Genomic DNA, 21,241 nt, shown 5'->3' with positions numbered 1-21,241 from the left:
CATAACAGAAGGAAAAAAAATAATATCAAAGAAAACATAAAATAAGTTAGAAAAATAAATAAATAAATAAACAAAAAAATACCAAAATAAAAGACGAAGATAACACAGCAATAAATGAAGGAGTGGCGAGAGGAGACGATGAGAAGAAGAAGCTGACCGCCGGAGGGAAGAAGAAAAAAAAAAAGAAAAAAAGAAAAAAAATATATATGTAAAACTTGTATTCCTTCTGAGAATTAAAAAAAAGGAAAAAAAAGAAAGAAAAAAAGGAAGAAAAAAAGACAAAGACGAAGAAGAAAGAAAAAATAATAAACAACAATAGATATGAATAGACAGATACATAGATACATAGATAGATAGAAATAGACGGAACGATAGAGATTCAGATATACAGACAATTAGATAGATAGATAAATAGATAGATATATGGACAGAGAAATAGGCTGTAATAGATAAACTTATGGATATTATAGAGACTGATTGATAGTTTGATAAAAAAAAAGATGAATATAGAAACTGATATACAGATTTATTAACGAAAAGAGAGAGAGAGAGAGAGAGAGAGAGAGAGAGAGAGAGAGAGAGAGAGAGAATACAAACACACACACACACACACACACACACACACACACACACACACACACACACACACACACACACACACACACACAGACAAAGACAGAGAGAGAGAGAGAGAGAGAGAGAGAGAGAGAGAGAGAGAGAGAGAGAGAGAGAGAGAGAGAGAGAGAGAGAGAGAGAGAGAGAGAGAGAGAGAGAGAGAGAGAGAGAGAGAGAGAGAGAGAAAGGAGTTCAAAAAGACGTCAGGATGTATTAATGGAAATGATCTCAACACCCCCCCCCAAAAAAAAAGAAAGAAAGAAAGAAAGCCAATCAAATGTTGTCAATGCAAATACTGAAGACTGACAGAGCGAGGAAATTAAAAGGAAGAAGAAAAAAATCGAAGAAAAAAATAATGAAGTGAAGTTTTGGATAATTCGAAGAAACTGTTTAATTATTCTTCCTCTTAATCTCTGTCTGTTTGTCCGTCTGTCTGTCTGTCTGTCTTTCTCTTCCTTGTTTGTCGATGAAGGGAACAGAATAGAAGGGAAAGGAGAGGAAGAAAAGGGAAGAGAGAAATGAAGAAAAGAGAAGAAAAGGAAAGAAAAGGTAAGAGAAATGAATAGGAGAGAAAAGAAGAAGAGAGAAGAGAAGAGAGAAGAGAGAGAGAGAGAGAGAGAGAGAGAGAGAGAGAGAGAGAGAGAGAGAGAGAGAGAGAGAGAGAGAGAGAGAGTCATGACATACCATATTTGAGTGGAGGATGCTGTCTGTCTGTCTGTCTGTCTGTCTGTCTGTCTGTAGTGGTCACTGAGGTGGGTGTGAGCTTGCCCTACTGACCTCAAACACACACAGACACACATACACACACACACACACACACACACACACACACACACACACACACACACACATACACACACACACACACGCACATGACCTATTTCCAAACCTCCGTCCACTTCCTATCTCTCTCTCTCCTTCACTAACGACTTCCTTCCTTCCTTCCTTCCTTCCTTCTCTCTCTCCTCTCTCTCTCTCTCTCTCTCTCTCTCTCTCTCTCTCTCTCTCCTTTATCTCTATTTTCTTGCATTTTTCCTTCTCATTCATTCACTTCCAATTCTCGTTTTCTTTGTCTGTTTCTCTTCTTTCTTTCTTCTCTTCTTCTGTCTCTCTTTTATCATGTTTTCCTTGTGTTATTTCTTTTCTCTTCTCTCATTCCTTCTCTTCCTATTTTTACTCCTCTCTCTCTCTCTCTCTTCTTCCCTTTTATTATCATCTTTTTCTGTATTATTCTCTTCTTTCTTTATTTATCTTCTTTTTCCTTTCTCTACTTCTCCTTCCGTCTCCTTCCTCTCTCTTCTCATCCCTTCTCTACATCTCATTCCTACTCCTCTCTCTCTCTCTCTCTCTCTCTCTCTCTCTCTCTCTCTCTCTCTCTCCTTCTTCTGTATCATCTTTCCTCCATTCTTGTCTCCTGTTCTCCTCCTCCTCCTCCTCCTCCTCCTCCTCCTCCTCCTCCCTCACTATTTCTGATGATGATAAGTCTTCCGCCGTTAACATTTTATTCTCTCAAGGACGAATGGAGGAATGGAGGGAAGGAGGGAGGGAGGGAGGAAAGGCCGGGAGAGAAGGAGGAAGAGAGGGAGGAGCCGGATCGAGAGATGTTGAGGGAGGAGACGAAGATGGAGGAAGAGGATGATGAGTAAAGACAGGAAGAGAAGGAGGGAAGGAAGGAGGATGTGGAGGAGGAGGAAGAGGAGACGAGGATGGAGGAGAGATAAGACAAGGAAGAGGAGGAAAGAAGAGAGAGAGAGAGGAATGAATGTAAGAGACTGAACAGAAAGATGGAAGAAGAAGGGAAAGGAAAGAGAGAATATGCAAAGAGGTGATGATAAGAGGGAAGAAAAAGAAGAGAGGAGAATGAAAACAGGAAGTGAAGGAATGAGAAGAAAGGAAAGAGCAAAAGGAAATGTGATAAAAGGAGGAAAAGGCGAAAAAAGAAGAATAGAGAATAAGGAAAAGGAGGAGGGAAAAAAAGGAGAGAAAGGAGAAGAGAGGAATAGGAAGAAGGGGAGGAAATAATTACAAAACAAAAGAAAGGAGAAAATGGAGGAAAGAGGAAGAAAGAAAAAAGAAGAAGGAAGAAGAGGAGGAAGGCACAAAAAAAGAAAGGGGAAGAAGGGAAGAGGTGGAGGGAAGGTAAGGGAGGAGGGAGAAGGGAGAGAAAAGAGGGGGGAGGGGGAGGGAGGGGGAGGAGAAGGTTAGGTAAGGAGTTGAAATGAAGAGAAAAACAAGAAGACAACAAAGAAGAAAATAAAAGAAAGGGAAAGGAAGGTGAACTGTGAAGGTGATGAGGTTAGGTTGAGGAAGATGAACGTGTGTGTGTGTGTGTGTGTGTGTGTGTGTGTGTGTGTGTGTGTGTGTGTGTGTGTGTGTGTATCACCTGGGGTCACACTCAAGGTCACTATCTTCCGGGACACCTACAGGTTAGACTGGTCCTCTTTTTGACCTCTTCCACCTCCTCCTCCTCCTCCTCCTCCTCCTCCTCCTCCTCTTCTTCTTCTTCTTCTTCTTGCTCCTCTTCTCCTCTCCCTTGCATCTGTTACTCCTTCTATTCCTCTTTCTCTTTTACTTCTTTTTTTTCTTTTTCTTTTTTAATTTCTTTTTCTTCTTCTTTTTCATTTTTATTTTCATTTTCATTTTATTTTCTTCTTCTTCCTCTTCTTCTTCTTCTTCTTCTTCTTCTCCTTACTCTTGCTTCTCCTCCTCATATTTCTTCTTCTTCTCCTCCTCCTCCTCCTTTTCCTCTTCTTCTTCCTCCTGTTCTTCTTCTTATACCTATTGTGCTCCTCCTCTCCTTCTCATATTTCACCTCCTCCTCCTCCTCCTCCTCCTCCTCCTCCTCCTCCTCCTCCTCCATAAACTATTTCCCCTCTTAAATAAATATCCGCGTCCTCCACCCTTCGGCCTTCCCCCCTTCAAACTTTTGCTCTTTTTCCTTCGCCTCCAGAAAAATAAAAAAAATAAAAAAACAAGACCGAAACACGACACAACGGACACACGCACACACACACACACACGCACACACGAGGAGGCATCAGGAAATACGGGAATGGAAATATATGTGTGAGTGTGTGTGTGTGTGTGTGTGTGCGTGTGTGTAGGCGGGAGGGAGGGGCTCTGAAGGACGGACAGGTGAGAGGGGGTGTGTGAGGGTATGCGCTAATTGGAGGTGTCTTCAGGTACGTAGAAAACATTACCAGGTGAATGGGTGCAGGTGGGACGCGTAGGTGACAGGTAAGCGCTATGGGTTAAGGGAGGTGGTTCAAGGTGACAGTTTTAGGTGAAGGTGAGTTTAAGGTAATGGTACAAGGATCTGAAGGTGATTGGGTGAAGGAACATGTGGAGGGAAGAAGAAGAAAGGGACAGTGATGAGGTGGAGGTGGCTAGGTAAAGGAAGAGGTGTTGGAGAGAAGAAGAGGGAAGGTTGGTGAAGGACTGTAAGTGGTTGGGCGGAGGAAGAAGTGTAGGGAAAAAGAAGAGGGAGGGGATGTTGAAGGACTGTAAGTGGCTGGGCGGAGGAAGAAGAGTAGGGAAAAAGAAGAGGGAGGGGATGTTGAAGGACTGTAAGTGGCTGGGCGGAGGAAGAAGTGTAGGGAAAAAGAAGAGGGAGGGAATGTTGAAGGACTGTAAGTGGTTGAGTGAATGAAGAAGTGTAGGGAAAAAGAAGAGGGAGGGAATGTTGAAGGACTGTAAGTGGCTGAGTGAATGAAGAAGTGAAGGGAAAAAGAAGAGGGAGGGGATGTTGAAGGACTGTAAGTGGCTGAGTGAATGAAGAAGTGTAGGGAAAAAGAAGAGGGAGGGGATGTTGAAGGACTGTAAGTGGCTGGGCGGAGGAAGAAGTGTAGGGAAAAAGAAGAGGGAGGGAATGTTGAAACGGTGTAGCAGGTAGAAAGAAGAAAAGGTGTAGGGAAGTAGAAGAAAGAGATGGTAAAGTATTGAAGTAGACAGGAAGAAAAAAATAAGTGTAGAAAAGTAGAAGAAAGAGATTGTAAGGTATTGAAGTAGACAGGAAGAAAAAATTAAGTGTAGAAAAGTAGAAGAAAGGGATGGTGAAGTATTAAAGTAGACAGGAAGGAAAAATAAGTGTAGAAAAGTAGAAGAAAGAGATTGTAAAGTGTTGAAGTAGACAGGAAGAAGAAAGAAAGACAGAGCAGAAAAGGTAGAAATGGCAAAGGAGTGTAATGTAGCTGGACAGGAGAAGAGATGTAAGGAAGAGAACAGAGAAGGAAGAGAGGTAAGGAGGAGGAGGAGGAGGAGGAGGAGGAGGAGGAGGAGGAGGAGGAGGTGAGATATGAGAAGGCGTAGAATAGGTATAAGAAAAAAAGAACAAGAGGAAGAAGAGGAAAAGGAGGAGGAGGAGGAGAAGGAGAAGAAAAATGAGTATAAGAAAACCATAGAAAGAAGACGTGAAAGTAAAGCAAAGAAAACATAGGAAAGAAGATAAAGGAGTGCTATAGGAGTGTAGGTGACTGAGGAAATAAAGAAACGAAAAGAAGAAGAGTTAGATAATTGCGTAGAGCGTTGTTCTAAGTAGCTGGGTCGCGGTGAAACAGGAGCTGAGAATGTGGTGTAGTGTTCTTGACGGCTGGGCGACGGTGAAATAGGAGAAGGCGAGCAGGTGAAAGGGAGACAGGAAATTAGAGTGAAAAAAAAGATGAATTTGAGACAAGGGGCGTGAAAAGAGGAGGTGGTGGTGGTGGTGATGGTGTGGATAGAAAAGGAAGATGATGAAGATGACGTACATAGGAATACATAGGAAGAACAGCCACCAGAAGACCTGTCGGTTTTTGGCGAGGGTGTCTGTCTACTACCGCTACTACTAGTAATCTACGTGTGGTAAGACAGGAGAGAACAGACGAAGGCTCCTCCCCACCCACCTCTCCCTCCCGCAACGTGCCGGCAGGAAACAGTTAGAAGAGAACACCATGTGCTTTTAAGGAAGAAAGGGACATGAAAAATAAGAGGAAATTAACACTACAGTCGTGAAGTAGAATTAGAGTAGAAATACACAACAGTCGTGAAGTAGAAGTAGAGTAAAAATAAACAGTGCATGTAGTTGATTCTTAAAAACATTAAAAAAGCTAGTATTCTAAAAGCTACTTTCTTTACATCGGCTTCGTAAGAAAGAAGGCGAAGATGCTGAAGATAGGAGACATTAAGTGTAAAAAAAAAAAGGAGTATATTGAGAAAGGAAGTGAAGAACGGCGGAAAGTGAAAAGGAGACAGGAGGTAAAAAAAAAAGAGGAAATTGAGAGACGGGAAGAGAAAAAAATGAAGTCGATAAGAAACGATGGAAAGATGAGAGGCAGTACAAAAGAAGTTGATGGACACAAAGGATATAAAAAAAGGAGGTTGCTGAGACGCTATGGAAAGGAAACACGCGGTAAAAAGGAGTAATCTGAGAAGGGTAGTGAGAAAGAGAGGAGGATGTGAAGATATGAAAAGGAGATAGGCAAGGAAAAAAGGAAAATTGAGACAAGGGAAATAAAAAAAAAAGATGTGAAGAAGCCGTGGGAAGGAGATGACAGGAAGTAAAAGAAGTAAAAGAAAGTAAACGGAGTAAAAAAAAGTAAATAAAGTAGAAATAAAAAACAGGTAAAAACGTAAAAAAAAACCATTACTGAAACAAAGAAAGTGAAAATAAGATGAACTGAAGTATATATGTAGTAGACGTAGTAGTAGTAGTAGTAGTAGTAGTAGTAGTGATACTTTATACGTATACAGGTAAATTTGTGAGTTTAATTAAGGACAACAGGTGTGAGGTATAAAACTATGAAAAGAAGGAAATACAGATAGCAACAAAGGTATGACAGAGAAACAGGTAAAAAAAAATATATATAAAAAAAGTAAATTAATAAAAAAAAACAGGTAGGACAGGTAAGGTGTTGGACAAAAGGTGTAGGAGGAGGAGGAGGAGGAGAAGGAGGAGGAGGTGGAGGGGAAGAGTGAAGATGGTGTGGGTGGTGATGATAATGGTGGTGGTGATGAAGGGGGGGAAGGAGGGGGTGTTTTAGAGGGTAAGGGACCAGTCTGACAGCCTTCCTCGGATGCCTCTGTCTGTCTGTCTGTCTGTATATCTGTATGTATGTATGTATGTGTGTTTGAAAATATCTATGAGGCTCCCGGATCTGTGTGTGTGTGTGTGTGTGTGTGTGTGTGTGTGTGTGTGTGTGTGTGTGTGTGTGTGTGTGTGTGTGTGTGTGTGTGTGTGTGTGTGTGTGTGTGTGTGAAAAGTCGTCCAGGTGTTCTTGATATGTGTACAGGATGAAACACACACACACACACACACACACCAAAAAAAAAAAAAAAAAAACTCAAAAAATCACAAAAAAAACAATTCAAACACACAGTAAAAAATAAACAAACAAACAAACAAACAAACAAAACAACTGGTCAGCAATGTCGTCTTCTACGCCGATGACAAACAAGTGATTTTGTTTTCTTCCTTTTTTTTCTTCCTTTTTTTTTTACCATCTTCCTGTGACATCATCTCAGGACAGGCCACGAGGGGGGGGGGGGGGGGAGGGGGGAGGGGGAGGTCAGCAAGAGGTCAGGAGGAAGAGGTTCGCATTGACCTCTACATGGGGGGGAAGGTGGAGGGAAGGGAGGGAAGAGGAGAAGGAAGTGGAGGGAACAGGTAAGGACTTCTCTCCGTCTCTCCAACACACCTGCAGTTCGTGAGTGATCTTCGGGTAGGAAAGGTGATTTTTCTCTCCATCTCTCCCTCCTGACTTTCCTCCGTCTCTCCATCCTTTACCTCCGTCCCAGTGCTTCTCCTTCCTTTGCTCCATTGTCTTTGTTTGTCTTGATTGTTTTCTTCTCTCTATTTTTGTCTTCGTTAGTTGGGGTCTTCTTTTCTTTCCTCTGTTTTTCTTTTCTTTCCTTTTCTTCTTTCTTCTCCTTAGTTTTTCTTTTTCTCTTCTCCTTCTCTCCTTTTCTTTTTTCTTCTTCTCATTGTTTGTCTTTCTTTTTCTCTCTTTTCCTCCCTCATTCCTGTCTTCTCTGTGTCTTTTCTTTACTTTTCTTCAAACTTTTCATTTTTCTTTCTTATTTTCCCTTTTCATTTTCTCTTTTCTCCGTCTGTCTTCTTCTTTCCGCTCCTTCTTACCTCTCTGTCTTCTTTGTCTGTCTTTCTCTTCTTTTCCTTTTCATTCCTTTCTCTTCTGTCTGTCTGTCACTCTTTTTCTCCTCACTTCCATCTGTTTTTTTCCTTTCCTTCTCCTTCGTCATTTATCTCCTCTGTCTCTCTTCCTCTGTTTATATCTGCTCCTCTCCTATACTTCTTCCAATACTTTTTACTCCTCTGTCTGTTTGTCTGTCTGTCTCTCTATCCTTCCTTCTCTTCTCACGTCTCTGTCTGTCTCTGTCCGCGCCACTGTGTTTGTGCATAACGGCGAGTGTTTGTGCAGATGTGCGTGAGTGTAAGCGCGCGTGCTACTTACAGTAAGGGATTCAGTGAGTGTGTCTAGTGTTTGTTTTCTTCTGTGTAACACCTGTATGTGAGAGGTGAGACGCACATACACACATACATACATACACATACACACATACGGAATTGGCGAAGAAGGTGTGGTTGGAAGGAAGTGTTTGTGTGTTTGTGTGTGTGTGTGTGTGTGTGTGTGTGTGTGTGTGTGTGTGTGTGTGTGTGTGTGTGTGTGTGTGTGTGTGTGTGTGTGTGTGTGTTTATGTAAGTCTTCATCTTTTCTTCTTTTTCTTCGTCTTTTTCCATTTTCTTCTTCTTTTTCATCTTATTTTTGTTCATTCCTTCTTCTTCTTCTTCTTCTTCTTCTCCTTTTTCTTCTTTTTTCTTTTTCTTCTTCATCTTCTTTTTCTCCTTCTTCTTCCTCCTCCTCCTTCATCTTCTCTTCTTTTTTTCATCACCATCATCATCTTCTTAACCTATGCCCCTTCTTCTTCATCTCCTCCTTCCCCCTCCTCCTTCTCCTCCTCCTCCTCCTCCTCTTTTTGCCATGGCCCGGGGAAGGGTTTCATATCATCACATCCCCAGGTCATAATAACACACCTGGGCCTCGGAAAATGCAGGTGTTGGGAGAATAGGATTTCCCTTTCGAACGTGTGACTGGCGTGAAGGTGTGAAGGTGTGATAATTGAAGGGAGAGGATCGTAGTGCCTCGGTGAGAGAAGGAAAAAAACAACAACGAAAAAAAGATAAAAGAACAAGAACAAGAAGAGGAAAGAAAGAGAAAAAGAAAAGGAAAAAGAACAGGATAAAGACATCGAAGAAACAGACAGAAAAAAAAAAAGGAAAAGACGAAAAAAAGACAGACAACCAAGAACACTAATTTAGAGAAGAGACTTTCATTAGAGATTTAAGGAATAAGGAAAAAAAGGAGGAGGAGGAGGAAGGGTACAGGAGAAGGAGGGTAAGGGAAGATGGGAAGAGGAGGGAGAAGATGAAGAAGGAAGGAGAGGGAGAAAAGAGTGACAATATTTTAACGCTAATTGAAGATACCTGGAAACACCTTACACCTTTGCCCTCTTACGTCCACACCTGTTAATTAGGGAGAGAAAATGAAAGTGATGCGATTTTTATACTGCTTCAACACCTGTTCCCGCGAGCCACACCTGTTAACTAAGAAAGGAAAATGAAAGTAAAGCGATTTTGACACTGCTTCCACACCTGTTCCAGCGAGCCACACCTGTTAATTAAGGAAGAAAAATGAAAGTAAAGCGATTTTGACACTCCTTCCACACCTGTTCCAGCGAGCCACACCTGTTAATTAAGGAAGAAAAATGAAAGTAAAGCGATTTTGACACTGCTTCCACACCTGTTCCCGCGAGCCACACCTGTTAATTAAGGAAGGAAAATGAAAGTGATGCGATTTTTATACTGCTTCCACACCTGTTCCCGCGAGCCACACCTGTTAATTAAGGAAGGAAAATGAAAGTAAAGCGATTTTGACACTGCTTCCACACCTGTTCCAGCGAGCCACACCTGTTAATTAAGGAAGGAAAATGAAAGTGATGCGATTTTTATACTGCTTCCACACCTGTTCCCGCGAGCCACACCTGTTAATTAAGGAGAAATGGAGTAATGGGATTTTGACACTCCTTTCACACCTGTTCCCGCTAGCCACACCTGTTAATTATGAAAGAAACGGAGTAATGCGATTTTGACAATGCTTTCACACCTGTCGCCGCCCCGCGCTGATTGATTGGGAGCGCTCAGGTGAAGGTACAGGTAATGAATTTCTCCTTCCTCTCCCCGCGGCCCATTAAGGTACGATGTCATTAAGAGACAGAGAGATGATTGGTTGTGTGGTCTTCTTTTATTTTTTTTCCTACTCATCTTTTTTTTTCCTCTTTTTTTCATTCGGTTTTAAGAGGTAGAGTTGAGTGATTGGTTTCCTCTTCCTTCTCTCCCTCTTCTTCCTCTTTTTTCATAGTGTTGTCTCCTCTTCTTTCCCTTTTTCCTCCTCTTCCTCTCTTCTTTCATTCGTTTTTAAGGGGCAGAAATGAGTGACTATCCTCTTCTTCCTTGTCTTCTTCCTCTTCCTTCTCTTGCTCATCTTTCTTCTATTCTTCCTCTTCCTTCTTTTCTTCTTCCTCTTTCCCTCTTTTTCATTCGTTTTTTAAGAGGCAGAGATGATCAATGATTCTCCTCTCTCTTCCTTCTCTTCTTTCTATTCCTCATCTTCCTCTCTTCTCATTCACTGTAAGAGGGAGATGATAAATTAAAGAGGTTCTTCTTTTTCTTCTCCTTCTTCTTCTTCTTCTTCTTCTTCTACTCCTCATTATTACTGTTCCTCTTCCTTGTCCTTCCTTCTCTTCCTCTCTTCTCATTCACTGTAAGAGGGAGATGATACATTAAATAGGTTCTTCTTCTTCTTCTCCTACTTCTTCTTCTTCTTCTTCTTCTTTTTCTTCTGCTTCTTCATCTTCTTCTCATTATTACTGTTCCTGTTCCTTCTCTTCCTTCTCTTCCTCTCTTCTCATTCTTCGTCTCCCATACGTTTAATCACCTTCTTCATCACCTTCTTCATCACCTTCTTCATCACCTTCTTTATCACTTTCCATTACCTGGTGAAGTCATTTGACCCGCGTGACATGATCCGTTTGAGGCCGCAAGTTAAAGCGCTTGAAGAGGCTGTTTGATGTCCCTGGTTACGTGAGAAGGTGTTAGGCTGGTGTTTTCTTCCTTCCTTCTTTCCTTCCTTCCTTCTTTCCTTTCGTCCTTCCTTCTTTCCTTCCTTCCTTCCTTCTTTCCTTCCTTCCGTCCTTCCTTCCTTCTTTCCTTCCTTTCGTCCGTCCTTCCTTCCATCCTTCCTTCCTTCTTTCCTTTTCCGTCTCTTTCTTTCTTTCATTCTTTCCTTCCTTCCTCCTTTCCTTTCGTCCAGCCTTCTTTCCTTCCTTCCTTCTTTCCTTCCTTCCGTCCTTCCTTCCTTCTTTCCTTCCTTTCGTCCGTCCTTCCTTCCACCCTTCCTTCCTTCTTTCCTTTTCCGTCTCTTTCTTTCTTTCATTCTTTCCTTCCTTCCTCCTTTCCTTTCCTCCTTCCTTCTTTCCTTCCTTTCGTCCTTCCTTCCCTAGTTCCGTCCTTCCTTCCTTCTTTCCTTCCTTTCGTCCGTCCTTCCTTCCATCCTTCCTTCCTTCTTTCCTTTTCCGTCTCTTTCTTTCTTTCATTCTTTCCTCCCTTCTTTCTTTCACTCTCAAATTCTTTCTTTCTTCCTTTTTTTATCTTTTTGTCTTTTTGGGGGCACTTTTGTTTTAATCTGAAGCAGGACACACACACACACACACACACACACACACACACACACACACACACACGATCCCATTTCCCTTGTTTTCGCTTCGTCCGTTTTTGTTTTTTTTCTTCTTTTTTTTACTTTTTTTTCTCTCACTTATCTTGTGCTATTTTCGTCCGGTGTCTGTCTGTCTGTCTGTCTGTCTCTCTCTGTCTGTTTCTCTCTCTTTCTCTCTCTGTTTCTGTCTCTCTCTCTCTCTCTGTCTGTCTCTCTCTCTCTCTCTCTCTCTCTCTCTCTCTCTCTCTCTCTCCTCCCTCCCTTTCTTCCTTTCTTTCTTTCTTTTTCTAATCCTTTCTTCCTCCCTTTCTTCCTTTCTTCCTCTCTCTCATTCACTCTCCAATAAAGTTTTAAGTCCTCTTCAACGACCATCACCACCACCACCACCACCAGGTCCCTCACACCTTGCCTTCCCTCGTCATAAAATATCAGTCAATCTTATCGACCGACCACTAAAGGCGACCTGTGATTGGCTCTCTCCGCGCTGGTGAAGGCCTCTGATTGGGTAAAGTCGTGGGAGAGGAGGGAGAGGATGGGGAGGTCGTAGGGGATGATAGGAGGATGGGGAGGATGGAAGGGGTGGGTGAGGTGAGGTAATGAGGGGAGAGGAGGAGGTAGGTAAGGTCGGAAGAAGGGAGGATGGGGAGGAGGAGGGTAAAGAGAAGAAGGGAGATGAGGACAGTAAGGAGGAAGGGAAGGAAGAGGAGGAGGAAAGGATGGAGAGGAGGAGGAGGGTAAGGGAAGAGAGGAAGGAAGAAAGGAAGAGAAAGGGAAGAGGGGAGTAGGGAAAGAGAGGAAGGAAGAAGAGGAGGAGGAAAGAATGGAGAGGAGGAGGAGGGGAATGGAAGAGGGAAGTAGGGAAAGAGAGGAAAGAAGAAGAGGAGGAGGAAAGGAAGAGAAGGAGGGTAAGGAAGAAGGGAAGGAAGGAAGAATGGGTAAAGAGAAGGAGGAAGGGAGAGAGAGAGAGTAATGTAGAGGAGGAAGAAGAGATAAGGAGGAAGAGGAAGGAAGAGAAGAAGAGCAAATAAGAGAAAGCTAATAAAACGAGGAATAGAGAAAAAAAAGTAAAGAAGGGAAGAAAAGAAAAGAAAAAGAGGGGAAGGAAAAGAAAATGGGAAGGGAGAAAAAAAATGCTAAATGGTGTAAGATGAGAAACCAGGGAGATAGAAGGAGGAGGAGGAGGGAGAAGGGAGATGAGAGGGAGGAAAGAGGAGAGAGAGAGAGAGGAGAGAGAGGGAGAGAGAGAGAGAGAGAGAGAGAGAGAGAGAGAGAGAGAGAGAGATAGCAGCCACTGCCCCCTCCCTCCCTCCCCTCCCCTCCCTACCCCCCCACCACACCTGTTTGCTAAGGGGGCGCGAGGAGAGGCCCAGACCAGGTAAGAATCCAGGTAATTGTGTTGTTATTGCGTCTGCTTACCTGTACGAGGAGGCGGGGAGGGGGGGGGGGGCAGGGGTTGTTTTTGTATGGTGTTGAGTTATTGGTGTAAGGGGGGGGAGGAGGAGGAGGATGGGGTGATGGGGGATGGGATGAGTGTATAGGGGAGTGGGAGTGTGTCGTACTGTTGAGTTGGGGATGAAGGAGGTGATGGGGAAGGGAGAGGGGGAGGAAGGAGAGAGGGGAGAAAAGGGAGGAGGAAAGGGAGGAGAGGCAGAAGAGGAAGGGGAGAAAGGAGGAGGTGAGGCAGAAGAGGAAGAAGGGAGAAAAGGAGGAGGTGAGGCAGAAGAGGGAAGAAGGGAGAAAGGGAGGAGAGGTGAGGCAGAAGAGGGAAGAAGGGGAGGAAAGGGAGGAGAGGTGAGGCAGAAGAGGGAAGAAGGGGAGAAAAGGGAGGAGAGGTGAGGCAGAAGAGGGAAGAAGGGGAGAACAGGGAGGAGAGGTGAGAAGAGGGAAGAAGGGGAGGAAAGGAGGAGATGTGAGAAGAGGGAAGAAGGGGAGAAAAGGGAGGAGAGGTGAGGCAGAAGAGGGAAGAAGGGGAGAAAAGGGAGGAGAGGTGAGGCAGAAGAGGGAAGAAGGGGAGAAAAGGGAGGAGAGGTGAGGCAGAAGAGGGAAGAAGGGGAGAAAAGGGAGGAGAGGTGAGGGAGAAGAGGGAAGAAGGGGAGAAAAGGGAGGAGAGGTGAGGGAGAAGAGGGAAGAAGGGGAGAAAAGGGAGGAGAGGTGAGGGAGAAGAGGGAAGAAGGGGAGAAAAGGGAGGAGAGGTGAGGGAGAAGAGGGAAGAAGGGGAGAAAAGGGAGGATAGGTGAGGGAGGGGAGGGAGAGGATAGGATGCCGTGCCGAAATTTGAATAAGAGAAGCGAAATACGAAATCAATGAGTGCTTATACCTTATAGTACAGAAAAAGCTTATACCGAAAAAATAACGATGGTGTTGCACTAAAAACTATCTCAAGTACATTCAAAATACTATATACAAACGGAGGAAATAGATATAGATAGATAGATAGATAGGTAGATAGATAGATAGATACTACACCAATCCCTAAAAAATATAGTCAAAGAAAATGAAAAATAAGAATAAAAAATAAAGAAAATAATATATACACTTACATGAACTCGTGGGTCGTCGTTTCTGAAAATACAAAAAAGAAGAAGATTAAAACAAGGTAAATTAAAAGGTAGATTAAAAGTATGTAAAGATTTGCATGACATTTACCTAACACTAATTTACCTTACCTTACCTTACCTTTCCTTTCCTTACGTTCCCTTCCTTTTCCCTTTCCTTTCCTTCCCTTCTCTTTCCTTTCCTTTCCTTTCCCTTCCCTTCCCTTCTCTTCCCATCCCTTCCCTTCCGTTCCCTTCCTTTCCTTTCATTTCCCTTCCCTGCCCTTCTCTTCCCATCCCTTACCTTCCCTTCCTTTTCCTTCCCTCCCCTTCCCCTTCCCTTTTCTTGCTTTCCTTTCCCTTCCTTTCCTTTCCTGCCCTTTCCTTCCCTTCCCTTCCCTTCCCTTCCCTTTCCTTCCCTTGTCCTACCATGCAAAAACGTTAAAAAAAAATATACGCGTCATATCCTTTTCTGAACATGACGAAGGCTATAAGGGAATGCAGGAGGAGGAGGAGGAGGAGGAGGAGGGGGAGGAGAAGGAGGAGGAGGGGGAGGAGGAGAAAAAAAGGAAGAGGAGACAAACTTTAACGAATAACAAAGAGAGAGAGAGAGAATTATCGATTATTAATGCATATCTACAAGTATTTATGGTCACTACAAACATATAGTCTCTCTCTCTCTCTCTCTCTCTCTCTCTCAGATAAGATAGGAAGGAGGAAGGAGAAGGAGAGGCAAAAGGGGACACAAGAGGGAAGGAAGGAAGGAAGGAAGGAAGGAAGGAAGGAAGGAAAGGAAAGGAGAGGGAGATAAAAATAAAATAAAGAATGGGAAGAAGAAGGAAGACAAAAAAAATAGATGGAGGAAGGGAAAAAACGAGAGGAAGAAAGCAAAGGAAGAGGGAGGAGAAGGAGGAGAAGGAGGAGGAGGAGAAGGAGGAGGAGGAGGAGGAAGGGAGGAGGGAGGTTCACATTCTTACCTGGAGCGAATCGAATCCTGCAAAGTGGGATTGAAAGTGGATGCGAGTGGATTTTGAGGAGGAGGAGGAGGAGGAAGAGGAGGAGGAGGAGGAGGAGGATCAGGGGTTCGGAGTGTGGCTGCTGTGGTTTGATACTTTTATCCTCCTCCTCCTCCTCCTCCTCCTCCTCCTCCTCTTGGCTGTGACCGCAAGGGAGAGGAAGAGAAGATGCAGATGAAGGGAAGGAAGATGAAGAGGCATAAATATGAAAATAAGGTGCATTGGATGATAAGGGAAGGAAGGAAGGAAGGAAGAAAGGAAGGAAGAAAGGAAGGAAGGAAGGAAGAAAGGAAGGAAGGAGGGAAGGAAGCAAGGAAGGAAGGAAGGCAAGATAGGAAGGAAGGAAGGAAGGACGGAAGGAAGGAAGGAAGGAAGGAAGGAAGGAAGGAAGGAAGGAAGGAAGGGAATGGAGAAGAGAAGGGAAAAGAGAGGGATGAAGAGATGGAGGAGGAGGAGATGAGGGATGGAGGAAAGGGAGGAGTTAATTTTTCTCTCTCTCTCTCTTTCTCTCTCTTGACCTCCTTCTCCACCTCCATTTCTTCTTCCTGTCTCTCTCTCCAACAAGAAGAAGAAGAAGAAGAAGAAGAAGAAGAAGAAGAAGAAGAAGAAGAAGGGAAAGAAGAAGAAGAAGAAGAAGAACAACAACAACAACAACAACAAAAACAACAACTACACACACACACACACACACACACACACACACACACGTATAAATCGGGTATAGAGTCTGTCTGTCTGGAGGTCGGGGCGTGGTCACTGGTCAAAGGAGGAGGAGGAGGAGGAGGAGGAGGGGGAGGAGAGAGAGAGAGAGAATACCGCCACAATCACCACCATCACCACCACAATCACCACCACCACCATCACCACCACCACCACCACCACGTTTGACCTTATTCCTTATGGCTTTGAAGGTCACGTGGCCATTCCCAGAGACAAGTCGGGGGCGGGTCAGAGGTCACGCCGGGGGGGGGGGGTCAAAGGAAGGGGGGGGGAGGGTCATCGGGAGTTCTGCGTGATTGTGACCCTTTTCTCTTGGTCTTCCTGGCGCCCTCCTCCTCCTCCTCCTCCTCCTCCTCCTCTTCCTTGTTCTCCTTTTTTTCGCATATTTCATTCCTTTCCTTAAGACTTTGCTTCTTCTTCTTCCTCCTCCTCCTCCTCCTCCTCCTCTTCTTCTTCTTCTTCTTCTTCTTTACATAGATCTATCTATCTATGTAAATCTCTCTCTCTCTCTCTCTCTTCCTTTCCTCCCACTCCTCCTCCAAGTCTCTTAAATGGCAGTCTGTGTCTCTCTCTCTCTTTTTTTCTCTCTCTCTTTTTCTTTTTTTCTCTCCTCCATCTGTTTCGTTTTCTCTTTATTTTCTTCTTTTTTTCTTCTTTGATTTTCTTTTCCTTTTAATTGTCTTCTCTTTTAAATCTGTCTTGTCTTTTTTCTTTTTCTTTCTTCTTTTCTTTCTCTTGCTCTATTTTCCGCCTGCCTGTCTTCCATTTTCCTCCTCCTCCTCCTCTTCTTCTTCTTCCTCCTCCTCCTCCTCCTCCTCCTCCTCTTTTATCTCCTCCCACGATTCGTCTGTTCACAATGACTCTTCTATTTTCTCCATTTCTCTCTCTTGTCTCCTTTTTTTCTCTCCTCCTCCTCCTCCTCCTCTTTCTCCTCCTCCTCCTCCTCCTCTTTCTCCTCCTCCTCCTCCATTAATTCTCCTCTCTCTCTCTCTCTCTCTCTCTCTCTCTCTCTCTCTCTCTCTCTCTCTCTCTCTCTCTCTCTCTCTCTCTCTCTCTCTCTCTCTCTCTCTCTCTCTCTCTCTCTCTCTCTCTCTCTCTCTCTCTCTCTCTCTTTTCCCTTCCTCCTTCATTCCTTATACAAACCTCCTCCTCCTTCTCCTCCTCCTCTCCCTCCCCCTCCCCCCTTTTTCCTTCCTTTGATCAAGGGTCACGTTAGGTCAATCTTGCAGAGGTCAAGGAACGAGGTCATGAGAAATGGGTACGCGATTATTACTATTATTATTATTATTATTATTATTATTATTATTATTATTATTATTATTATTATTATTATTATTGTTATTTCTGTTGCGTCTTTGGCTTGATCATTCCTCTTCTTCATTCTTCTGTCTTTCCTTCTCTTCTTCTTCTCTTTTTTCCTCTTCGATTTTATTTCTCTTCTCTCTCTTCTTTTTTTCACCTTCTCCGATTTTTTTTCCTTTTCTTTTCCTTCTTCCTCTTTTCTCTTTTCAATCTGTCTTGCATTTTCGGTTATTCTTCTTCTCCACCACCACCACCAACAACAACAACACCATCACCACCATCATCATCATCATCACCACCACCATCACCATCGTCACCAAATCTCACCTTACTTTTTTTCTCCTCTAACAGACTGGAAGCTGCCATACAACGTCAAACTCCTTCATGGTGAGTAACTTCGGCAATGTTAAGTTATAAAGAAAGGAAGGAAGGAAGGAAGGAAGGAAGGAAGGACAGCAAGAAACAAAGAAAAGAGAAAGAGAATGAGAGAGAAAGAATAACGAAACAAAGGAAAAAAGAAAGACAAAAGAAGAAAGTTAGGAAGGATGAAAGGAATTAAGGAAGGAAGGTGGATAGGTAGATAGGTAGGTAATGTTAGGTTAGGTTTGGTAAGGTAAGGTAAGGTAAGGTAAGGTAAGGGTAGGTAAGGTAAGGCAAGGTAAGACAAGGATGGGTAAAGTAGGATAAGGTAAGCTTAGGTAAGATAAAATTAGGGTAGGTAAGGTTGGGTTAGTTAAGGTAAGGTTAGGTAAGGTAAAGTAAGGCAAGGGTAGGTAAGGTAAGGTAAGGTAAGGCAAGGCAAAGCAAGGGTAGGTTAGGTAAAATAAGGTATAATTAGGGTAGGTAAGGTAAGGTAAGGTAAAGTAAGGTAAGGTAAGGTAAAATTAGGGTAGGTGAGGTAAGGTAAGGTAAGGTAGGGTAAAGGTAAAAGTAGGTAAAGGTAAGGTAGGTAAAAGGTAAGGTAAGGTAAGGTAAGGTAAGGTAGGGTAAGGTAAGGTAAAATTAGGGTAGGTGAGGTAAGGTAAGTAGGTAAGGTAAGTAGGTAAACAGGTGTGAGATAAGTCCGTAAGTTGCTCTATGAAAGTAGGTGGAGAGAGAGAGAGAGAGAGAACAGAGAGAACAGAGAGAACACACACACACACACACACACACACACACACACACACACACACACACACACACACACACACACACACACACACATTTTCTATTTCCTCTGTTCTTTTCTCTTTTTTTTCTCTCTTCTATGTCTCTCCCATCAATACTCTTCTCTTCTCTTCTTCTCTTCATCTTTCTATTGCTTCTTTCTCATTTAACACTCTTTTCTTCTTTCTTCTTTTCTTCTTCTTCTTCCTCCATTCTATTTCTTCTTCTGTGTGGAGTTCTTTTTCTTCTTCTCTTCTCCTTTTCTATCGCTCCTATTCTTCCTCCTTATCCATAAACAACAACGACAACAACAACAACAACAACAACAACAACAACAACAACAACAGCAACAACAACAACAACAACAACAACAACAACAACAACAACAACAACAACAACAAAAACACCAGTAGCAAAACCAGCAAAAAAACAAACAACAACAACAAAAACATCCCCCAAAGTCTCCATTCACAAGTAGTTAAAGTCTCCAAAACGAACCTTATTGGCCGCGATAAGACTTAAGTTGGTCTCTTTTCTTTTTTTCTTTTTTTTTGGTCTCGTCCAGGGGAGTCGGCCGGTGTGTGTGTGTGTGTGTGTGTGTGTGTGTGTGTGTGTGTGTGTGTCGCAACCCGGCCGGAACAGGTACTGGACATGTCGTGGTCTTGAATCTTGAACCTTCCATGATGCGCGTAATCAGACCAAACCATCAGTAGATTAAGGCGCGGAGAGGTCACGAACGCTTATCTCTCTCTCTCTCTTTTCTCTTTTTTTTTCTTTTTCTTTCTTCCCTTCGTGTCTCAATTCCTGTATTCCTTCATTCCTTCATGCTTTCTACCTCATCAACACTTCTTTCTTTTGTTTTCCATTCATTCCTTCATTCTTTCAAACACTATTCTTTCTTCTTTTCTTCCTCTATTCCTCTTTTCCTTCTCCCTCTCAACACTTCTTACTTCTTTTCTTTCTCCATTTCTCTCTTTTTTTTCTTTTTTTGTCCACTTCATTTCTCTCTCATTAGCCAACTCTCTTCTTTTTCTCTCTTCTCTTCTTTTTCTCTTCTCCCTCATCAATATCCTCTTTTATTCCCTCATCTTTTCTTCCTCCATTCCTCTCCTTTCTTCCTTCTTATTTCCTTCATTCATTCCTCTCAGCAACACCTTCTTCTTCTCTTCTTTTTTTTCCCTTCCATTCTTCTCTCAGTGACAATCTTCTCTTCTTTCTTCTCTTCTTACTTCATTATTTCTACGTCAATAACACTTTTTTCTGCCCTTCTTTTCTCCCTTCCTTTCTTCTCTCACTGACAATCTTCTCTATTTTCTTCTCTTCTCACTCCATCACTTCTCCACCACTAACACCTTTTCTTCTCTCCATTCATTCCTCCCTCTTCTCTTCTCCCCTTCACTCCACCTCCCTCCCCAACACGACACATACCAGCGCAAGGAAAAAATATCACTATCTCTCTTTCTCTGTAATTAAGTGTTTATCAAGGGTCGTAATCTCAGACACTTTTGGCTTCCACAAGAACTATTTTCAAAGGTCACAAACGGAGATTAGTCGGGTCCCCGTGATTGTTTCTTCTCGTCCGTGGTGCAAAAGCCTTGTCAAACTATCACTGGGCTCAAGAAACTACCCTTGGAAATACAGAACTTGCTTGTTTTCTGTGTCTTTCTTGCATTATTTTCCTCTTTTCCTTCACTATCTTATTCTCTTTTCCTTTCTTTGCCTAACTTATCAATATTATCACTGGGCTCAAGAAACTACCCTTGGAAATACAGAACTTGCTTGTTTTCTGTGTCTTTCTTGCATTATTTTCCTCTTTTCCTTCACAATCTTACTCTCTTTTCCTTTCTTTGCCTAACTTATCAATATTATCACTGGGCTCAAGAAACTACCCTTGGAAATACAGAACTTGCTTGGTGTCTTGTTTTCTTTGTTTTTCTTGAATTACTTTCCTCTTTTCCTTCACTATCTTATTCTCTTTTCCTTTCTTTGCCTTACTTATCATCATCATTATCACATCTACTTCTACTTCTACTACTACTACTACTACTACTACTACTACTACTACTACTACTACTATCACCTTCAATATAAGTCCTTACCATGAGTTCTGTGATGGAAGAATGATCTTGATCCTACCCCCATTTCTCTCTCTCTCTCTCTCTCTCTCTCTCTCTCTCTCTCTCTCTCTCTCTCTCTCTCTCTCTCTCTCTCTCTCTCTCTCTCTCTCTCCCCCCCCCTCGCCCGGCACAGGTTGGTTATCTCGCCTGGTTTTGCCTCACCTCAGCGGACAGGTAAAGCCGGTCGATGTCAGGTTGAGAATGTCTTGATCGGTGCCAAGCAAAGATTTGAGGGACACAGCAAAGCACTCAGCAGGAGGAGGAGGAGGAGGATGCAGTGGAGGAGGAGGAGGAGGAGACCAACTTCAACTAATAACGGAGAGAGAGAAAAAAGAAAGAAAGAAAGAAAGAAAGATAGATACACACACACACACACACACACACACACACACACACACACACACACACACACACACACACACACACACACACACACACACACACACACACACACACGAAAACAAGATAAAAACAGCAACAAAATCACAGACACTTCCACCAAAATTCGAGCCGAGAAAAAAAACACAAAATAAAAACAGGAAAAAAACTCGCAAAAGAGGATCATTGTTCCCTCCAGCGACCTTAAAACCACATACAGTGAACGAAGAAGCAATACCAAGTTCTCTAAGACACAGGAGAGTATTTTGAAAGCGCATCAGTGCCGCCTTATGGAGCCCAAGCGTCAGAGAGAGGAACCAATATATGCCTTTTCTCTCCCTTTCTCTCTCCTTTCCCTCTCCTTCCTTCTCCTTCCTCCAGTTGTCCCTCCCTTCCTTCCTTCCCTTCTTCCCCCTGTCTCTTTCTCCTTCTTCTTTACTGCCTGTCTCTCTTTCACCCTTCCTCCAGTTCTCTCTCCCTTTCTCCCTTCCTTTCTCCCTGACCTTCCCTCCTATTCCTTCCTCTTCATCTTTCCTTTCCTCTCCTTCCCTCTCCCCTCCCTGTTGCTGTACCCTTCCCTTCCCTCCTCCCCTTCCTCTCCTTCCCTCTCCCCTCTCTCTCCCCTGTTCCTGTACCCTTCCCTTCCT

The 21,241-nt window shown here is 43.2% G+C and overlaps 1 protein-coding gene across 50 annotated transcripts in view; it reads left to right on the top strand.

Moving 5' to 3' along the window:
* LOC127004929 (uncharacterized PE-PGRS family protein PE_PGRS54-like) overlaps positions 1 to 21,241 on the top strand; it is a 97,107-nt gene that overhangs the window by 48,221 nt on the left and 27,645 nt on the right. For all 50 annotated transcript variants that reach the window (XM_050873184.1, XM_050873221.1, XM_050873223.1 and 47 more), the window contains exon 3: positions 17,305 to 17,340. The gene's annotated coding sequence lies outside the window, so the exon portion shown is untranslated. The remainder of the gene's footprint in view (positions 1 to 17,304; positions 17,341 to 21,241) is intronic.

The sequence above is a fragment of the Eriocheir sinensis genome, chromosome 29, assembly GCF_024679095.1.
Source record: "Eriocheir sinensis breed Jianghai 21 chromosome 29, ASM2467909v1, whole genome shotgun sequence".
Lineage (NCBI taxonomy): Eukaryota > Metazoa > Arthropoda > Malacostraca > Decapoda > Varunidae > Eriocheir > Eriocheir sinensis.
Note: the sequence above shows the minus strand (reverse complement) of the source record. Positions and strands in the feature narration are given on the sequence as shown.